At 44.7% G+C, this 15,141-nt stretch overlaps 1 long non-coding RNA gene across 3 annotated transcripts in view; it reads left to right on the top strand.

Moving 5' to 3' along the window:
* The window catches only part of LOC308482921, a 48,725-nt gene that overhangs the window by 5,737 nt on the left and 27,847 nt on the right, over positions 1 to 15,141 (top strand). For all 3 annotated transcript variants that reach the window (XR_013989498.1, XR_013989499.1, XR_013989500.1), the window contains exon 2: positions 4,613 to 4,683. This is a non-coding gene — a long non-coding RNA (uncharacterized lncRNA). The remainder of the gene's footprint in view (positions 1 to 4,612; positions 4,684 to 15,141) is intronic.

Here is a 15,141-nt window from a genome sequence, read left to right on the forward strand (position 1 = left end):
TATTATGTTTGCTGACTGGGAACATAATGCTGACTGGGTTATGGACCACAGGTATGAAGTTTACGGCTTGTAATGCCTTAAGAGAAAATATAATGAAAATGATTTATAGGTGGTACTTAACCCCAGTCAAGTTAGCAAAAATATATCACTTGCCCGATAATAAATGTTGGAAATGTAAAGAAAATTAAGGTACCTTTTTCCACCTTTGGTGGACGTGCCCAAAGATCAAGGCCTTCTGGGAAATGATATATAATGAATTAAAAAAGGTATTGAAATATACTTTTGTGAAGAAACCAGAGGCCTTCCTCTTGGGCATGGTCGGCCAATTGGTGCGAAGGGAAGATAGGAATTTTTTTATGTATGCGACAGCAGCGGCAAGAATACTCATAGGGAAATATTGGAAGACACAAGAATTGCCTACCCGAGAAGAATGGCAGATGAAAGTGATGGACTATATGGAACTGGCTGAGATAACCGGCAGAATTCGAGATCAGGAAGAAGGGTTGATGGAAGAAGACTGGAGAAAATTTAAAATATATCTTCAGAAACACTGTAATATAAAAGAATGTTAGAAAAAGGTTGGAAAAGAATATTAGGCCGCATTGGCAGACATGGTACAATGGAATAAGTAAATATGAAGCGTAAAATGAGGATAGAGGAGAATTAAATACTTTCGAATGTTAAAATAAGTAAAAGAAAAGAAGGTTAGAAGGATTTGCTGGAGATACGATTTAAACTAGAATACAAAGCAGGGAGGTGAGAGGAAGTCTTGGAAATAAGTAAAAGGGAAAAAGGTTGTAAAGGTCTAATTTGATTTTTGTTATTTTTTACTGTGATTTTTTGTTTTTTCTTATTTCTTTTTATTGTCTGTTTTTTGTAAGATGCGTGTGGTTTGCTTTTTCTATATTCTTTTGTAACTTTAAAACTGGAATAAATATTCTTTAAAAAAAGAAAAAGAAAAAAATGCTTTGTGAGATGGAATAATGATTTCACTCAGTTCAGGGCAGCTAAAAGGGGAAAGCTAGAATTAATTGATAACTTTCTGTTTTCTTGCATGTTTTTAATTGAAACCTATGTTGTTTGCTTTGCATATAAACTTTTTTTAAAAACAGTGATATGCATTAATGAGATATAGTTTCCTGCAAGCAACCTTCCAGAATTAGACTTACCATATTTTTTGCTCTATAAGACTCACTTTTTCCGTCCTAAAAAGTAAGGGGAAATGTGTGTGCGTCTTATGGAGCGAATGCGGCTTTCACTGCACAGCGATCCCTCTTGCTGTTCTGGCTTCTGAGATTCAGAATATTTTTTTTCTTGTTTTCCTCCTCCAAAAATTAGGTGTGTCTTGTGGTCTGGTGTGTCTTATAGAGCGAAAAAATGGTATCTTTTTAAAAAAACGTCTCCATGAAAAATTCATCAGCCTTTTAGTGCAAATTTCTCATAATGTACGCATGCTTCTATGCAATTTTCATTTTAAAAACATTTTTGTAAAGCAGTTTCCCCTAATAATTGTGCTTTTTAAAATGCTATTTTCACCATAGAATCATAGAATCTTAGAGGTGGAAGGGACCCAATGGTATTCTAGTCTAACCCCTTGCAATGCAGGAATCTCAGCTAAAGCATCCATGACAGATGGCCATCCAACCTCTGCTTAAAAACTTCCAAGGAAGAAGAGTCCACAACCTCCTGAGGGAGACTGTTCCACTGTGGAGCAGCTCTTATTGTCAGAAAGTTTTCCCGTACGTCTAGTCAGAATCTTCTCTTTTGCAGCTTGAAACCATTGGTTCAAGTCCTATCTTCCATAGCAATATGTGCTTTTTTATGCACACTTAACACAATGTATGTATTTTTGAACACATTACTGCATTCCTAAATTTGGAACAGTGCACATTTTGAGGAATGGCCACGTTTTGGTTTGCATACAGTTTCATAACTTGTGAATTAGGTAGATTTGCCTTTAGATGTGAATTGAATTGAAGTTTCCCTCCATCTCTACTCACAAACACCCTTTGGCCACAACAAAAGTAAGATAAGCACCTCAGAAACTCTCAAACTTCCCCATGAGAATTTCTCCAAAATGTTGTCTCTACTTTAATAAGGAAATAAAATACATTTGAAAATTATCAAAGGAGAGAGAACAGTGAGGGGGGGGGGATTTTCTGCAGAACAGTAGATTTCATGCTCTGTCTATGGCTGATAATATAATGTGCTTTCCTCCCAAAACTGTCTGCTTAAGACAGCTTCCCCTGATTTTGATATGGTATAAGTTCTCTTTTCCTGAGCTGAAGTGAGAGAACAGCTAAGGAAGTTTGTTATTCTTGGGGGGCTGGCTTTTATACATGTCTCTTCTTGATTTTTGTCATGACATTTTCTGAACCAATTGTTGATTGGAACCAGGCCAGTTTTTTCCTTACAAAAAAATCTTTAAAAAAACCTCCCTTCTCTGAAATTAATGCTTTTCATGATAACATACATACAAACCTAGCTGATAATAGCTATTTCAGTTGTTGCTCAGTGCTTTAAACAAGCTTTAACCATTGATAAATTTTGCATTTCTTTGTACATCAAAATGATAAGGGAAGAAACTTTGACACAGTCTTTTGATTCCTCATTTAGCCCCCAGTTTTTCCCCTCATCAGAACGTTCTTCTTCAGATAGCATTGATCACCAAGCAATCCTTCAATAATTCATTCTGACAGAAAAACTCCACTGATGAAAATGTTGGGCTCTGGAACGATTCTGCCACTGGCTTTTGAACCACAGTCTACATAAGAGAGGTTACAACTTAGCTGTCTGTGGACAAACGCCAGCTCCCTTGGCCTGAAGTGAGATGAGTGTTGCACCCCACAGTTGCCTTTGACTGGACTTAACTGTCCAGGGGTCCTTTACCTTTTTAAAACTTAGAAGTCATCTGTAATGAAGAAGTAAGGGAAAAGGGAAACTGAGAATGCATGTTATGATTATTTTGGGGAAAACAAATTCCCCTTGGGTCCCTTGAGGGTTATCTAGTCCAACCCACTGCAATACAGGAGTTGCAGATTTAGGCAAGAGAGGCAGATTTAGGCAAGTGTGACTGGTTGCATTGGGCATGGAGCCTTGGGAGTGCTGCAAGTACAGGGCCGTCTTTACAAGGAACCATTAGTGAGCCTTCTTGGGGTTCGGTCAGTCAACCAGCTACAAATCCACCTAACTGTTACCACATCCAGCCCACATTTTACCAGCTTCTTCACAAGAATATCATGGGAGACTTTGTCAACAGAATAACTTAATTTTTCTTGATCTTCCAGGAGACTTTCAAGCCAAGAACAGTGGTTTTCATAAGCACTGGACCACATTTTTGTGACATTTAAAATTGAAAGTTCTCTCCCCAGCCTCTGGCTTAAAGGCAGGAAACAAATTTGCCCACTGGCAATTTCTGCTCCCATTTCTATTTTTGTTTGAATTCTCTGACATCCCTAATTATGATTTTCTGGGTGTTTTAATTGTTATTTTCTAGTGATTTCTAAATTTAAAGCAGTAAATCCTAAATTTAAAGCAGTCTAAATTTAAAGCAGTTTTTGAAATAAATTAAATGTGTAATTGCATGGTGTCATAGTGTCTGTGACCTGAGGGGTGTTTGCCTTCTAGACAGCAACTGTGTTCAGGTTTGACATCCCATAGCTGCCAACGTGTAAAGAAGCTAAGAACCTTTAGCCCCAAAATAATCTAGGGAAAACCAGCCCTTCCTGATAGAATCTGTAGCCCCACAAATCCTGGACCAAGCGAAACCTAGGTTGTTTCTGGATGTCCTTGGAATTCAAAAACATGAACGAAACAGTCCACTCACGGTCTTTTGAGCACTAAACCCACAAGTTAGTCAGTAGCATATGACCAAGTAGCCACGTACCAGATTCAGAGCTAATGCTTACTCCAAGAAGCCACACAAAGGATAAATACAATACTTTTAAAAATAGGTTATGAATGACAGAATAAGAACCATTTACAAATAAGGTATATTTAAGAAAGGCTAACGGTGTAAAGACACTTTTCCGGGTTTGAAAACAGACCATAATAGCTTGTCTCACTCTAATACCAAACATTAGAGTCACAGATCCCACTGCATCCAGGCACATGTGGTTTGTTGCATCACACAGTCATTCATTCTGATGGGGGGTCATTAGATCAAAAACCCTTTTTATTCAAAAAGGCCTGGATACAGAAGGATAGGTTTTCCTTTGGCCAGTAAGGGCTTAGGGGCACAAAAATAGACATAAACAATAAATAAAACATCATAAACCAAACTGAACCACATTTCCACATAAATGATAGAAAGATTTAAACAAAAGATACAAACTCCTAAGCAACTCCCCCAACCCAAGAGTCTGTTCAGAAGCCTCAGCTTTTGTAGCTGGAGTCAGTCAGGGCCCCACCCTCCCAGGCCAGGTGACAAAAAGCTTGCAAGAACTCACAGCCAAGATGGTCCACAGTGAAGGTTTTTGAAGACAATTTCTAGGAGCAAATTCCTAGGAGCTAACTAATTTTAAACTCTGCTTACATTTACAGCTGAAAACATGCCACTTGCATTCCCCAATGCATTCAATCTCACAGTTGTTATTTATTTGTATTGCTACAGGTATGAACTGATGGTGCTCCCATTCCATGGTTTTGCTGTCCTCTAGTGCATGACTGAAGAACAAAATAAATGTAAGTTTTTGAGTGCTTATTCTACACCAAGCAGAAAAACGTAAGTGTTCCTACTCCGCCACCAAGTGGCCATGTTGCATAAAAATAGCAAGCATCTTTAAGGAGCAATATGTGTTGGAATATAAACTGCACTGAGGATTTAGCAATGCCGAAAAAACATGATGCTTCTTTTATTTATTTATTTTAAGCATTTCTTTCCTTGTTGGTTAATCATGCTCTTAACCCCAAAAAGGTTCCTGCAGTGGTTTGGTTGTTGTTTAGTTGTTTAGTCGTGTCAGACTCTTCATGACCCCATGGACCAGAGCACACCACACACTCCTGTCTTCCACAGCCTCCCGCAGTTTGGTCAAACTCATGTTATTAGCTTCAAGAACCATTCACAGATCAATAAAAACAAGGCAGTTCCTGTATTGAGACTTACAACCTATATGAGCCTAAAGGAAAATGGATTGGGAGGGAGAAGGAAAGGGGCAAAACCAGACACTAGCTTTTAATTACAAGTTCTCCTAGTTATTTATTTAACAGGATTTATATGCTGTTTAGTCGCCTAAAAGTGGCTTATATAAATCATACCAATAACATCAAACGTTAAAAAGAAGTTGACCTAAACTTCATACAAATATAAATAAACCCAACAGTTTAAACTCAAATGTGCATAATAAAGTAAAATCACATGTTAAAATGGCTTGCCGGGGTAGGCTTACCTATCCCAAAAAAGTTTTAAGCAGGCACCAAAAGCAGGGCAGTGAACATACAAGCCTAATCAATGGGCAAGGAATTCCAAACAGTAAGTGTTGCCACAATGGAGGATTGATTCCATGCAACTGAAGAACGAACATTATGTGGAACTTGTAAAAGTGCCAGTTCCACAGACTGGAGTGATCAAGTGGGCACATATCGGGGAAGGTGATCCATAGACTATATACCAACAGTAAGATCTTGATTTTGGCCCTGGGTAGCAAATAAGCAGCCAGCACAAATCTCTGAGAGGCAGTTTAATATGCTAACAGGGTATCACTCCTGTCAGCCTCACTCACTGAGCAGCCCTTTTTAGGATCCACTCTGCTCACCCTGAAAAGGCAGAGGAGCTAGAAAAGGTGCCCTAAACATAGGCTGCCTCCCTTTTCCCTTGACTGGATTACCACACTCAGTGGGGTCACCACCTAGCGATCGTAAAAGACAATTGAACTTTGGAACATGGACTTTGTCGGATAATGCAGATAACAAGCATCCTGAACGCAGAACTGCCATCATAGCAAGAGAGCTGCAACATTTTAACATCGATATTGCAGCGCTTCAAGAGACTCGAAGAGCAGGTGAGGGACAACTGAAGGAAGAAAAAGGAGGCTACACATTCTTTTGGAAAGGTCTATCTGAATAAGAACATCAAATACACGGGGTAGGCTTTGCTATCAAAAACGATCTTGTGAAGCTCCTGTCAGAAGTCCCTACCAACATTAATGAGCAGCTCTCAACCTTTTGAATAAAACTCACCAAAACCCAACAGGCTACTATTATAAGTGCTTATGCACCAACATTGGATGCCAATGAAGACATTAAAGAAAAAATTTACTCTCAGCTGGATACCGTCCTATCAGAGACGCCTAAGGAAGATAAAATTATCCTCCTGGGTGATTTTAATGCAAGAATTGGGTGAGATTTCGATCTGTGGTCTGGGACTATTGGGAAAGAAGGAATTGGCAAGAGCAACCAGAACGGAATCTTACTTTTGACAGTATGTGCAGCGCACAACCTTGTTATTACCAACACACTCTTTTGACAGAAAAATAAATTTAAAACTTCATGGAGGCATCCTCAGTCAAACCACTGGCATCTCTTAGACTATGTGATTGTCCATGCTAAAGATCGCCATGATGTGCTCCTTACCAGAGCTATGACAAGTGCCGATGACTGCTGGACATATCACCAACCAATACACTCCACGATGGCTTTCAAGATTATACCTCAACGCAGGCTTCAAGGAAGGAAACCAAGGAGCAAAATGAACACTCAAGCCCTTCAAGATCTTGTTAAGTGGGATTGCTTCTAAATGACTCTTAAGGACCACCTGCTTTCAGAATTTCCTGATAACATTGATGAACACTGGACCAAGCTAAAAACATCCATTATTGCAGCCTGTGAACAAACTATTGGATACGAAACCAAGAAACACCAGGACCGGTTTGATGAGAATCACAGTGAGATTGAACGCATGATTGACAAGAAAAGGAAGGCTTTTCAGATCTGGCAAAGAGATAGAAACTGTGCCACTAAGAAAAAAACCTATGCCAACCAAGGCTGAGGTTCAAAGAAGAACCAGAGAACTAAAAAACACCTAGTGGATAAAAAAGCTTAAGAAATTCAGCACTTAGCTGACACTCACGGTGCACAGAGTTTCTTTAAAGCCACGAAGACCATCTACAGGCCAATAAATCATGGCATATGACCCCTATGCTCAGCAGATGGTACCACACTGCTAAAAGATAAAGAAGCTATGGCACTGCCATATAATTTTATAAAACAATCCTAGTAGTAGAAAAAGAAATAAAAACAATCCAGTCTTCATCCAGCGTCCCTTCCTCCTGGTCCTGGGTTTTGTCAGTCCTTATTTTCTCATCGATCTAGCGCATTAACCTGGTAACCTTATATCCGAGGCCCTTAAGTCTCTTCCATGTCCCTTCCGCAGCTCTTCTTCATATTTGTAACTGTATTTTCCCTTGTCTCCTGCTCATTTCACTCGTGGGAACTCCAGCTTAACAATGTTTTTGACCCTTTTCAACAGATCAGCCCCTTTTCCATAGTCCAAACTAAACTCTATGTGGTATTTAAAAACGTGTTTCAGAATCCCTCCAAAATTAAGAGCCCCCACAATCCCAGACATCTCACGGCCGATTGCCAGACTTGGAAAGTCCAGACATCCCTGCATAGGGGGGTCTATCCAGCCCCCCATTTCCAAACCAAACTGTAATGTGTATGTGTTGCTCGTGCGTAAGTTGCCACCTCTCCAGGCTTTGTTGCCTTGCTAAACCTTTCAGTCTGGGCAGCCCTTCACTTCGTGGCTGCCTCAGTCGCTAGCAGAATCCGTCAGTGGGCGTTTCTTAAATCTTTTCCAACATAAAAGTTGTTTGACACCCAGTCTCCTCCTACTCTCTCTGCGTGGAAGTCTTCTGCGCAGGGTGGGCGTGGGTAGCGGAGGACTCGTGCTCTCCCCGCTGGTGTCCGGTGAAGAGTCCTGGAGCCCTCTCGCCGATTCCCCCATCAGCCCCTCTTTATCCCTGGTGTTGCGCTGATTTGCTTCCCCATCTGCGGAGCTGCGTCTCTCCCTGCTGGGCCGTTCTCCAGCCTCATTTGAGAGCCTTCCCTCCGCCTCTAGCTCCGATGCCAGTTCCCTGACATCCACCTCCCCCCCAGGACCCCCTCCACCCCCGGCCCGACCTGTTGACCCAACTTCATCCCTTTCTTCGGCCGACGATGCGGGGAACCCCCGGAAGGAGCTGTCGCCATCCTCTGAGGATTCAAAACCTGCTTCCCACCCGCTCTGATCCCTTCCCGCAGGGTGGGCCTCCCAGTCTGATTCTTCGTCCTCCGAAGCCTCTTCTCCCTCCCCTTCGGAGGCAGAAAAACCCACAAAATCCTCTTCATTGTCTGTGGTTCCAAATTGCTCCTCCCAGAATCTCGCTAGTGGTTTGGGTTTGGCCGGGAACTGGCGGTGGAATTCCTCCACCAGATACCCTTCAGTGATTGGCTCCGCGGGAACCCAAGTGTTTTCCGACCCGGGTTCTCCCTCCCAAGCCACCAAGTACTCCACCTGGCGCCCTCGCCACCTTGAATCAAGTATTTCCGTGGCCAAATTGTGGTGCTCCCTCTCTTCTACCTGCGGGTGTGTGGTGACTTCTTCCTCTCGCCCCGGGAATCCCCTTCCTTCCCTGTACGGTGAGAGTAGGGACCTATGGAACACCGGGTGTATCTTCATGCTGTCTGGCAATTTGAGCTTGAATGCCACGGGGTTCACCTGCTGTGTTACCTCAAATGGTCCCAATTGCCTGGGTTGCAACTTCTTGCACCCCCCCCCTTAAAAGGTAACCCTTGGGTTGACAACCACACCCGATCTCCCACCCGTATGGTCTCCCCTTCCCTACGGCGCTTGTCTGCCTGCCTCTTGTAAATTTCCTTGGCCCGCCCCAAGTTCATCTTGAGTTGCTGGTGCAGGGCTTCCATTTCTTCCACAAACTGCTCTGCTGCCGGTACACTCCAACCTTCCTCCCCACTCCCCGGGAAGGCCCTGGGGTGACACCCATAATTGGCCATGAACGGGTTCATTCCCGTTGACACATGTTCAGCGTTATTGTACGCAAATTCAGCCAGCGCTAGTTTTTCTACCCAATCGTTCTGTCTCTCACTGACGTAGCAGCGTAGGTATTGCTGGAGAATACTGTTCGCTCTTTCTGCTTGCCCGTTGGTTTCCGGGTGTCTCGCCGTTGAGAAGCCCACTTCGACCTGCAGCAAGCTCATGAGCTTCCTCCAGAACCGGAAAGTAAATTGTTTCCCGCGGTCGGAGATGACCCTCGAAGGAGCCCCATGCAACCGGAATATGTGATCTACAAACAACCTGGCTGTTTCCTCTGCCGTGACCGCATGTGAGCAAGCTATAAAATGGCACGTTTTTGTTAGTAGATTGACCACTACCATGACCGCTGTCTTCCCCCGGGACTTGGGCAAATCGGTCATAAAATCAATGGATACCACCTCCCAAGGTTTCCCCGGCGTGGGTAAGGGTTCCAGTAATCCTGCGGGGGCAGCCCGCTCCCCCTTTGCCGTTTGGCAGCGGTCGCAACTCCGTACATATTCCCGTACATCCTCCCTCACCCTGGGCCACCAGAACTGCCTGGTGATGAGCATCATGGTTTTGTGCTGTCCAAAGTGCCCCGCTGTGGGGTTGTCGTGGAGTTGTTTGAGTACCTTTCCCCGTAGGGTCTCCCCCGGTACATACAGCGCCCCCTTATAGTACAGCACCCCTTCCTTCTCCTCAAACCCTCCTTGGGTTTCTCTTCTGTCTCGGAGTTCCCGGATTTTAGTTTGTGCGAACACGTCGTTTCTAGTAAGTCCAGCCAGTTTTCGTTGCCCCACCAAGGTTCCCCCACACACCCATCGGTCCTCGGGGATCACGTGTCGTATCTCCGGTGGCCCCTCTCCTTCCAAGTACTCCGGTTTCCGGGAGAGAGCATCTGCTCTCACGTTTTCCTCTCCTGGCACGTATCGGATTTCGAAGGAAAACTTGGAGAACTCCTGTGCCCATCGAATCTGTCTCTGGTTGAGCACTCGTGCGGTCCTCCAGTATTCCAAGTTCTTGTGATCTGTACAAACCTGGATCTTGTGCTGCGCCCCTATTAGCAGATGTCGCCATCGACGAAACGCCGCATAGATCGCAAGCAGTTCGCGGTCATACACCGTATAGTTTTGCTCCGACTTGCTCAGCTTTCTTGAGAAGAAGGCACACGGTCTCCATTCTTGCTTGCTCCTCCCTGGCTGCAAAAGAACCGCCCCAATGGCTCTGTCGGACGCGTAGGTCTCTAGCCTCATGGGTTTCTCCAGATCCACGTGCAGGAGCTGCTCTTCCGATGCGAACGCCTTCTTCAGTTTTTCAAAGGATTGTTGGGCCTCCTCTGTCCAGGCGAACTTCCTTTTGCTACTGAGACAGTCTGTGATGGGTGCTGTCAAGTGGGCGAAGTTCTTGATGAACTTCCTGTAGAAGTTGCTGAACCCTAGGAACCTCTGCACGTCCTTACGGGTTTTGGGAGTCTTCCACTCCAGCACTGCCTGCACCTTGCTTGGGTCCATCGCTAAGCCTTTGTCTGACAACTTGTACCCCAAAAACTCGACTTCTCTGGCGTGAAACTGACATTTCTCCAGCTCGACCCACAACTGGTGCTTCTGCAGTCTCTTCAGCACTTCTCTGACGTCTCTGACATGTTGCTTCTCATTGTCCGAATAGATTAAGACGTCGTCCAAGAAGGCTACGCAGTTCTTGTACAGCAGGGACCCCAACACGTGGTGCATGAAAGCTTGAAAACAGGCGGAGCCTGACTGTAATCCAAAGGGCATAACTAAGTACTCAAAGGCCCCCAAGGGGGTGAACATTGTGGTCTTCCATTCGTCCCCTTACCTCATCCTAATCAAATTGTAGGCTCCCCTGAGGTCCAGCTTGGTAAAAATCTTTCCCTGCCTCACCCGCGTTAAAATGTCGTCAATCCTGGGCATTGGGAAGGTCACGGGTTCTGATACCAAATTTAACGCCCTGAAATCTACGACCAATCTGGGCTGGTTAGTCCCTTTTTTGTCCACAAAGAACACCGGACTGCCCCCCACCACCTTTGATTCCCTTATGAACCCTCTCTTCAGGTTCTTGTCAATAAACTCCCGCAACTCCTTCATCTCCCTGTCTGACATGGCATACAGTTTACCCACCGGTAGCTGCGCCCCAGGGAGCAAGTTGATTTGGCAGTCAAAGCGCCTATGTGGGGGTAGTCTATCTGCCTCCTTCTCGCTGAAGACCTCCTGCAGGTCAGCATATTGTGGTGGCACCTCCCCTTTTGGCTCCACAGCTATCCCAGCCACCCTGGCCACGGTCATCCTTGGGGTTTCTCCCCCTAGACAGTGTTCCAAGCAGTAAGCAGGCCCAAAGGTGACCGTTCTCTGATGCCATGCCACCACTGGATCATGTTGTGCTAGCCAGCTCATCCCTAATATTATTGGGGGCCCTGCCAGTGAGGCTACGTGAAAGGCGATAGTCTCCGTGTGCCTGGAAACCCTCATTCTCATTGGTGGGGTCTGGTGCGTCACTTCCCCTCCCAGAAGCTCCCTGCCATCAATGGTGGTTACTTGCAAGTGGAAATCCAGGGGCAGCAGGTGGAGCTGGTGCTCTAGTGCAAAGTCCTTGCTGAAGAAATTGCAGGAACTGCCTGAATCCAACAGCCCTTTCACCTTGACTGGGTGCCCATTTGGGAGTTCTAGCACCACTTCTATGGCTATAGCCGCCCTGGGGGGGGGGTCTGGTTTGGACACTTCTATTGGTTGCTGGCCTGGCTGCTGTGCCCGCTGAGTGGCAGCCAAGCTTTGGCGTTTCCCTGCTCCTTTACCATCTCCTCCTCACCCCCTGCAGCTCCCACCATCCCTTGCCAGGCCTTTCTTTGCGGGGCAGACCCTGGCAAAATGTCCTGGCCGCTGGCAGAGAAAACACTTCTTGGTGGTTTTCCCATCCTTTCCCTCTCTCTTGCGACCTTCACTGGAGTTTGAAATCTCCCCCGCGTGCGCCCCATCTATTTCCATGGGCTCGGCCGGCAGGGAAGGCTGCCTTGGTATTTCAGGAATGCGGTAGTCATGGTAACGTTGCTCTCTCCCTTCCTGCTTCTCCTGGGCCCGCGCTTCCTGCCTTACACCAATTGCAAGCACAGCCTTGGTCAGCTGATCCATCGACTGCGGGCGGGGTGCGCGGGAAAGCTCGTCCTTCACCGTTGGGGACAACCCCTCCTCGAACAGCATTTGAATAGGTTCAGAGTCCAAATCCCACCCGAGCCGGTGGACTAACATGGCAAAGCGTGACCAGTAGTCTCTAACTGACTGGTTCCCCTGTTTGCAACCCATCAGTTCCCGCCGAGTCACACTTTGCTGTACATCACTGGAATACATCGCATCCATCGCCTGGAAGAATTTCCTCAGGTCTTTCAAGGCGGCATTCTGCGTTGCCATTAGGGGCCTGATCCAATCTCTGGCCCCATCCTGCAGATGTCCGACAATATAGGCAACCCTTTCCCCATCGTCTGCAAAATCGTTCTGTTGCAGTTCCAAAGCGTATTCCAAAGCGTTCGGAACACACTGTAGTCCTGACCACAATATGTGGGTAGGCTTAGCTGAGATGGTAGCCAATGTTGCAAATAGGACCAATTGCCTTGTTTGCTCTCTTGGGCCAGATGATTCAGAGGGAGGTATGCCCTTATTACCGATACCATTAAATGCCATTGGTATGGTAAGCGAAATGCCACACCAAACAGAAGTACAGAATTTCCCCGGATGGAACTCAACTAAACCAATACGAGTTATACCTGTGCAAGGGGAATTCTGTGTACATAAATCATCAGATGCAGCTGATTCTACCATGATAGGCTCTTCTCATTGCCACTATACTTGGGATTATATTAAGAATAGTCAAACCTGGGTAAACGGTACTACCTATCGAACTCGGAATACCTTGCCCTGTGCACCTCCTTTTATTCATGCATGGAAAGTGGTATGGAACATAACTGTGACAGAAAAAGGCAATCTAACATACTGCACTGTGAACTCTGTACCCCTTTTGATATTTCGCCTTCTGCACTCCACGTACCAAAAACCTCAGACCCGATGGTTGTGGTGGATATGTGGAGAATGGGCATACAAGAAGCTCCCTTCCAAATGGAGTGGGACTTGTTTCCTGGGATGGGTATTACCACCAATGTGGATTATGCCCACTAATTCGGCCAAGCGTACACGAAGAAACGCTGATATTTCTCATATAGCAGGAGGAAGTACCCAAAGTTGGAGCGATACTGATGATTGGCCACCAGAGCGCATTATAGCCTATTATGATCCTGCCTCCTGGAATCCTGGTGAGCTCATACAAGGGGCACGGGATCCTATTTATAATCTAAACAGAATAATTCGATTGCAAGCAGTAGTGGAACTTGTAACCAATGCAACGGCCCAGAGTTTGAGACTTATTGCACAACAGCTGGATGAAAGTAGAGCCGCCATTTTGCAGCTGAAAATGGGAATGATTATGTACTTGCCAGGCAGGGAGGCCTATGTGGAGTCTTGAACTTGACAGGGAATGCCTGTTGCTTTAACATTTCTGATAATGGTGAGGCAATCCGTGTGTTGGCCACAAAGATGGAGAGTATAGCACATGTCCCAGTACAAACATGGGAAGGATGGGATATGGGATGGCTCACCAACTGGTTACCTAATGTTGCGGGACTCAAAGGGATACTATTGTCTTGCTTGTTTTTCTTGACGGTAGTAATAATGGTTTTATGTATGGTGCCATGTATCATTTCATGTTTTAGAAGTACAATTAGCAAGATGATTTCGAATGAAACTCTACCTCATATCATGGCCCTATATAGAGCTTTACCTCAGGAATATGATGAAGGTCAAGCTATCAAGGACACTTGGGATGAAGGTCCTTGAGCTTGAAAGGGGGGAATGAGGCATCTAATCATAGCCTTCATTTTTATCAAGGCTTATAGTTTGATTAGGGTCTGTATTTTAAAATGAGCTTAAAGATTTTCAAATGTTTTATGCCAGGCAGAAGACCAGCTGCCTAAGTACTTTGGCAAGATGTTTATCCTCCTGGACAAGGGGCCCCCCTGATTTATAGCAGAAAACAATTCTCAAAGTCGTAAAAGGGAATTACAGGCTGAGGGCAAGGTTACACTGACCCTACATAATTAAGAGTTGGTAAATAGTGCCTCCCATTAAATTTGAGACATATCTTCCTAAGGTTAAAGGCCAAGAGCAAATGGAAAAGAAAGCAACTGGCTGGAGAAGGGGAGTGTAAACAGAAGAAGAGGCTTTTTTCCTATTTTATTTTGAGGCTGTAAACTATTCCTTCCTTTTACTTTGAGAAGGTTTATTCTTCTAAAAAGCTATCTATGATAATGTATGAAATATACTGGCTTAAATGTAATTATGCAAAGGATCTAGAAAGAAAGAAATGTTAAATTCTTATTTCATAGAGTCATATTGCTGTAGGAGACCAGAGGGGCAAACGAGCCCAGCCCCCTGCCAGACAGGAGACGCCATCGAGCACTCCTGACATATGGTTGTCAGGCCTTTGTTTAAAGACCTTCAAAAAGGAGATCTTTCATTGATGATGCATGAGAATGTGAACCCAAGATCTCTGACATCTGTTTAAGATAAAAATTTAAAACTATTCACCATCTGTTTTGGAGGGCAATAGGGCAAGGAGGGCAAGAGGTGAGCTGGTAATTAAGGTTCCTTGTTGAGACAAATGTAAGATATATGACTACTTATTTGTCATTTATAGATAGAAGAATATATAGCTTTTTGTATCCCATAAAAGGCAATAGGAAATGGGTGTATCTTTTAGGATTGGTTATAGCAATCAGCCAATAGGAAATTCAACCAGGCTGATTGGACAGAGGCAGCCAAAGGAGGAGCAAGGGGGCTGGGCTGAGGGAATATAAGTGCTGGCCATAATGGCAGGAGACCAGGCCAGAGCTTGGTAACCATATACCACTGTGCCTCTCATTTATTTGTCTGACAAATAAATTATTATTTTAATTTCTCTATTGCTGCGTTGAATATTTCATTCCAGCTAAGCGTTAACCACAAGCAGGGTGCTACAATAACAGCAGTTAAAAGATTTAAAACAGGAGGTTCAAGTCAGGTAATTGTTACAGA

The sequence above is a fragment of the Podarcis pityusensis genome, assembly GCF_964106645.2.
Source record: "Podarcis pityusensis genome assembly, chromosome: 8".
Lineage (NCBI taxonomy): Eukaryota > Metazoa > Chordata > Lepidosauria > Squamata > Lacertidae > Podarcis > Podarcis pityusensis.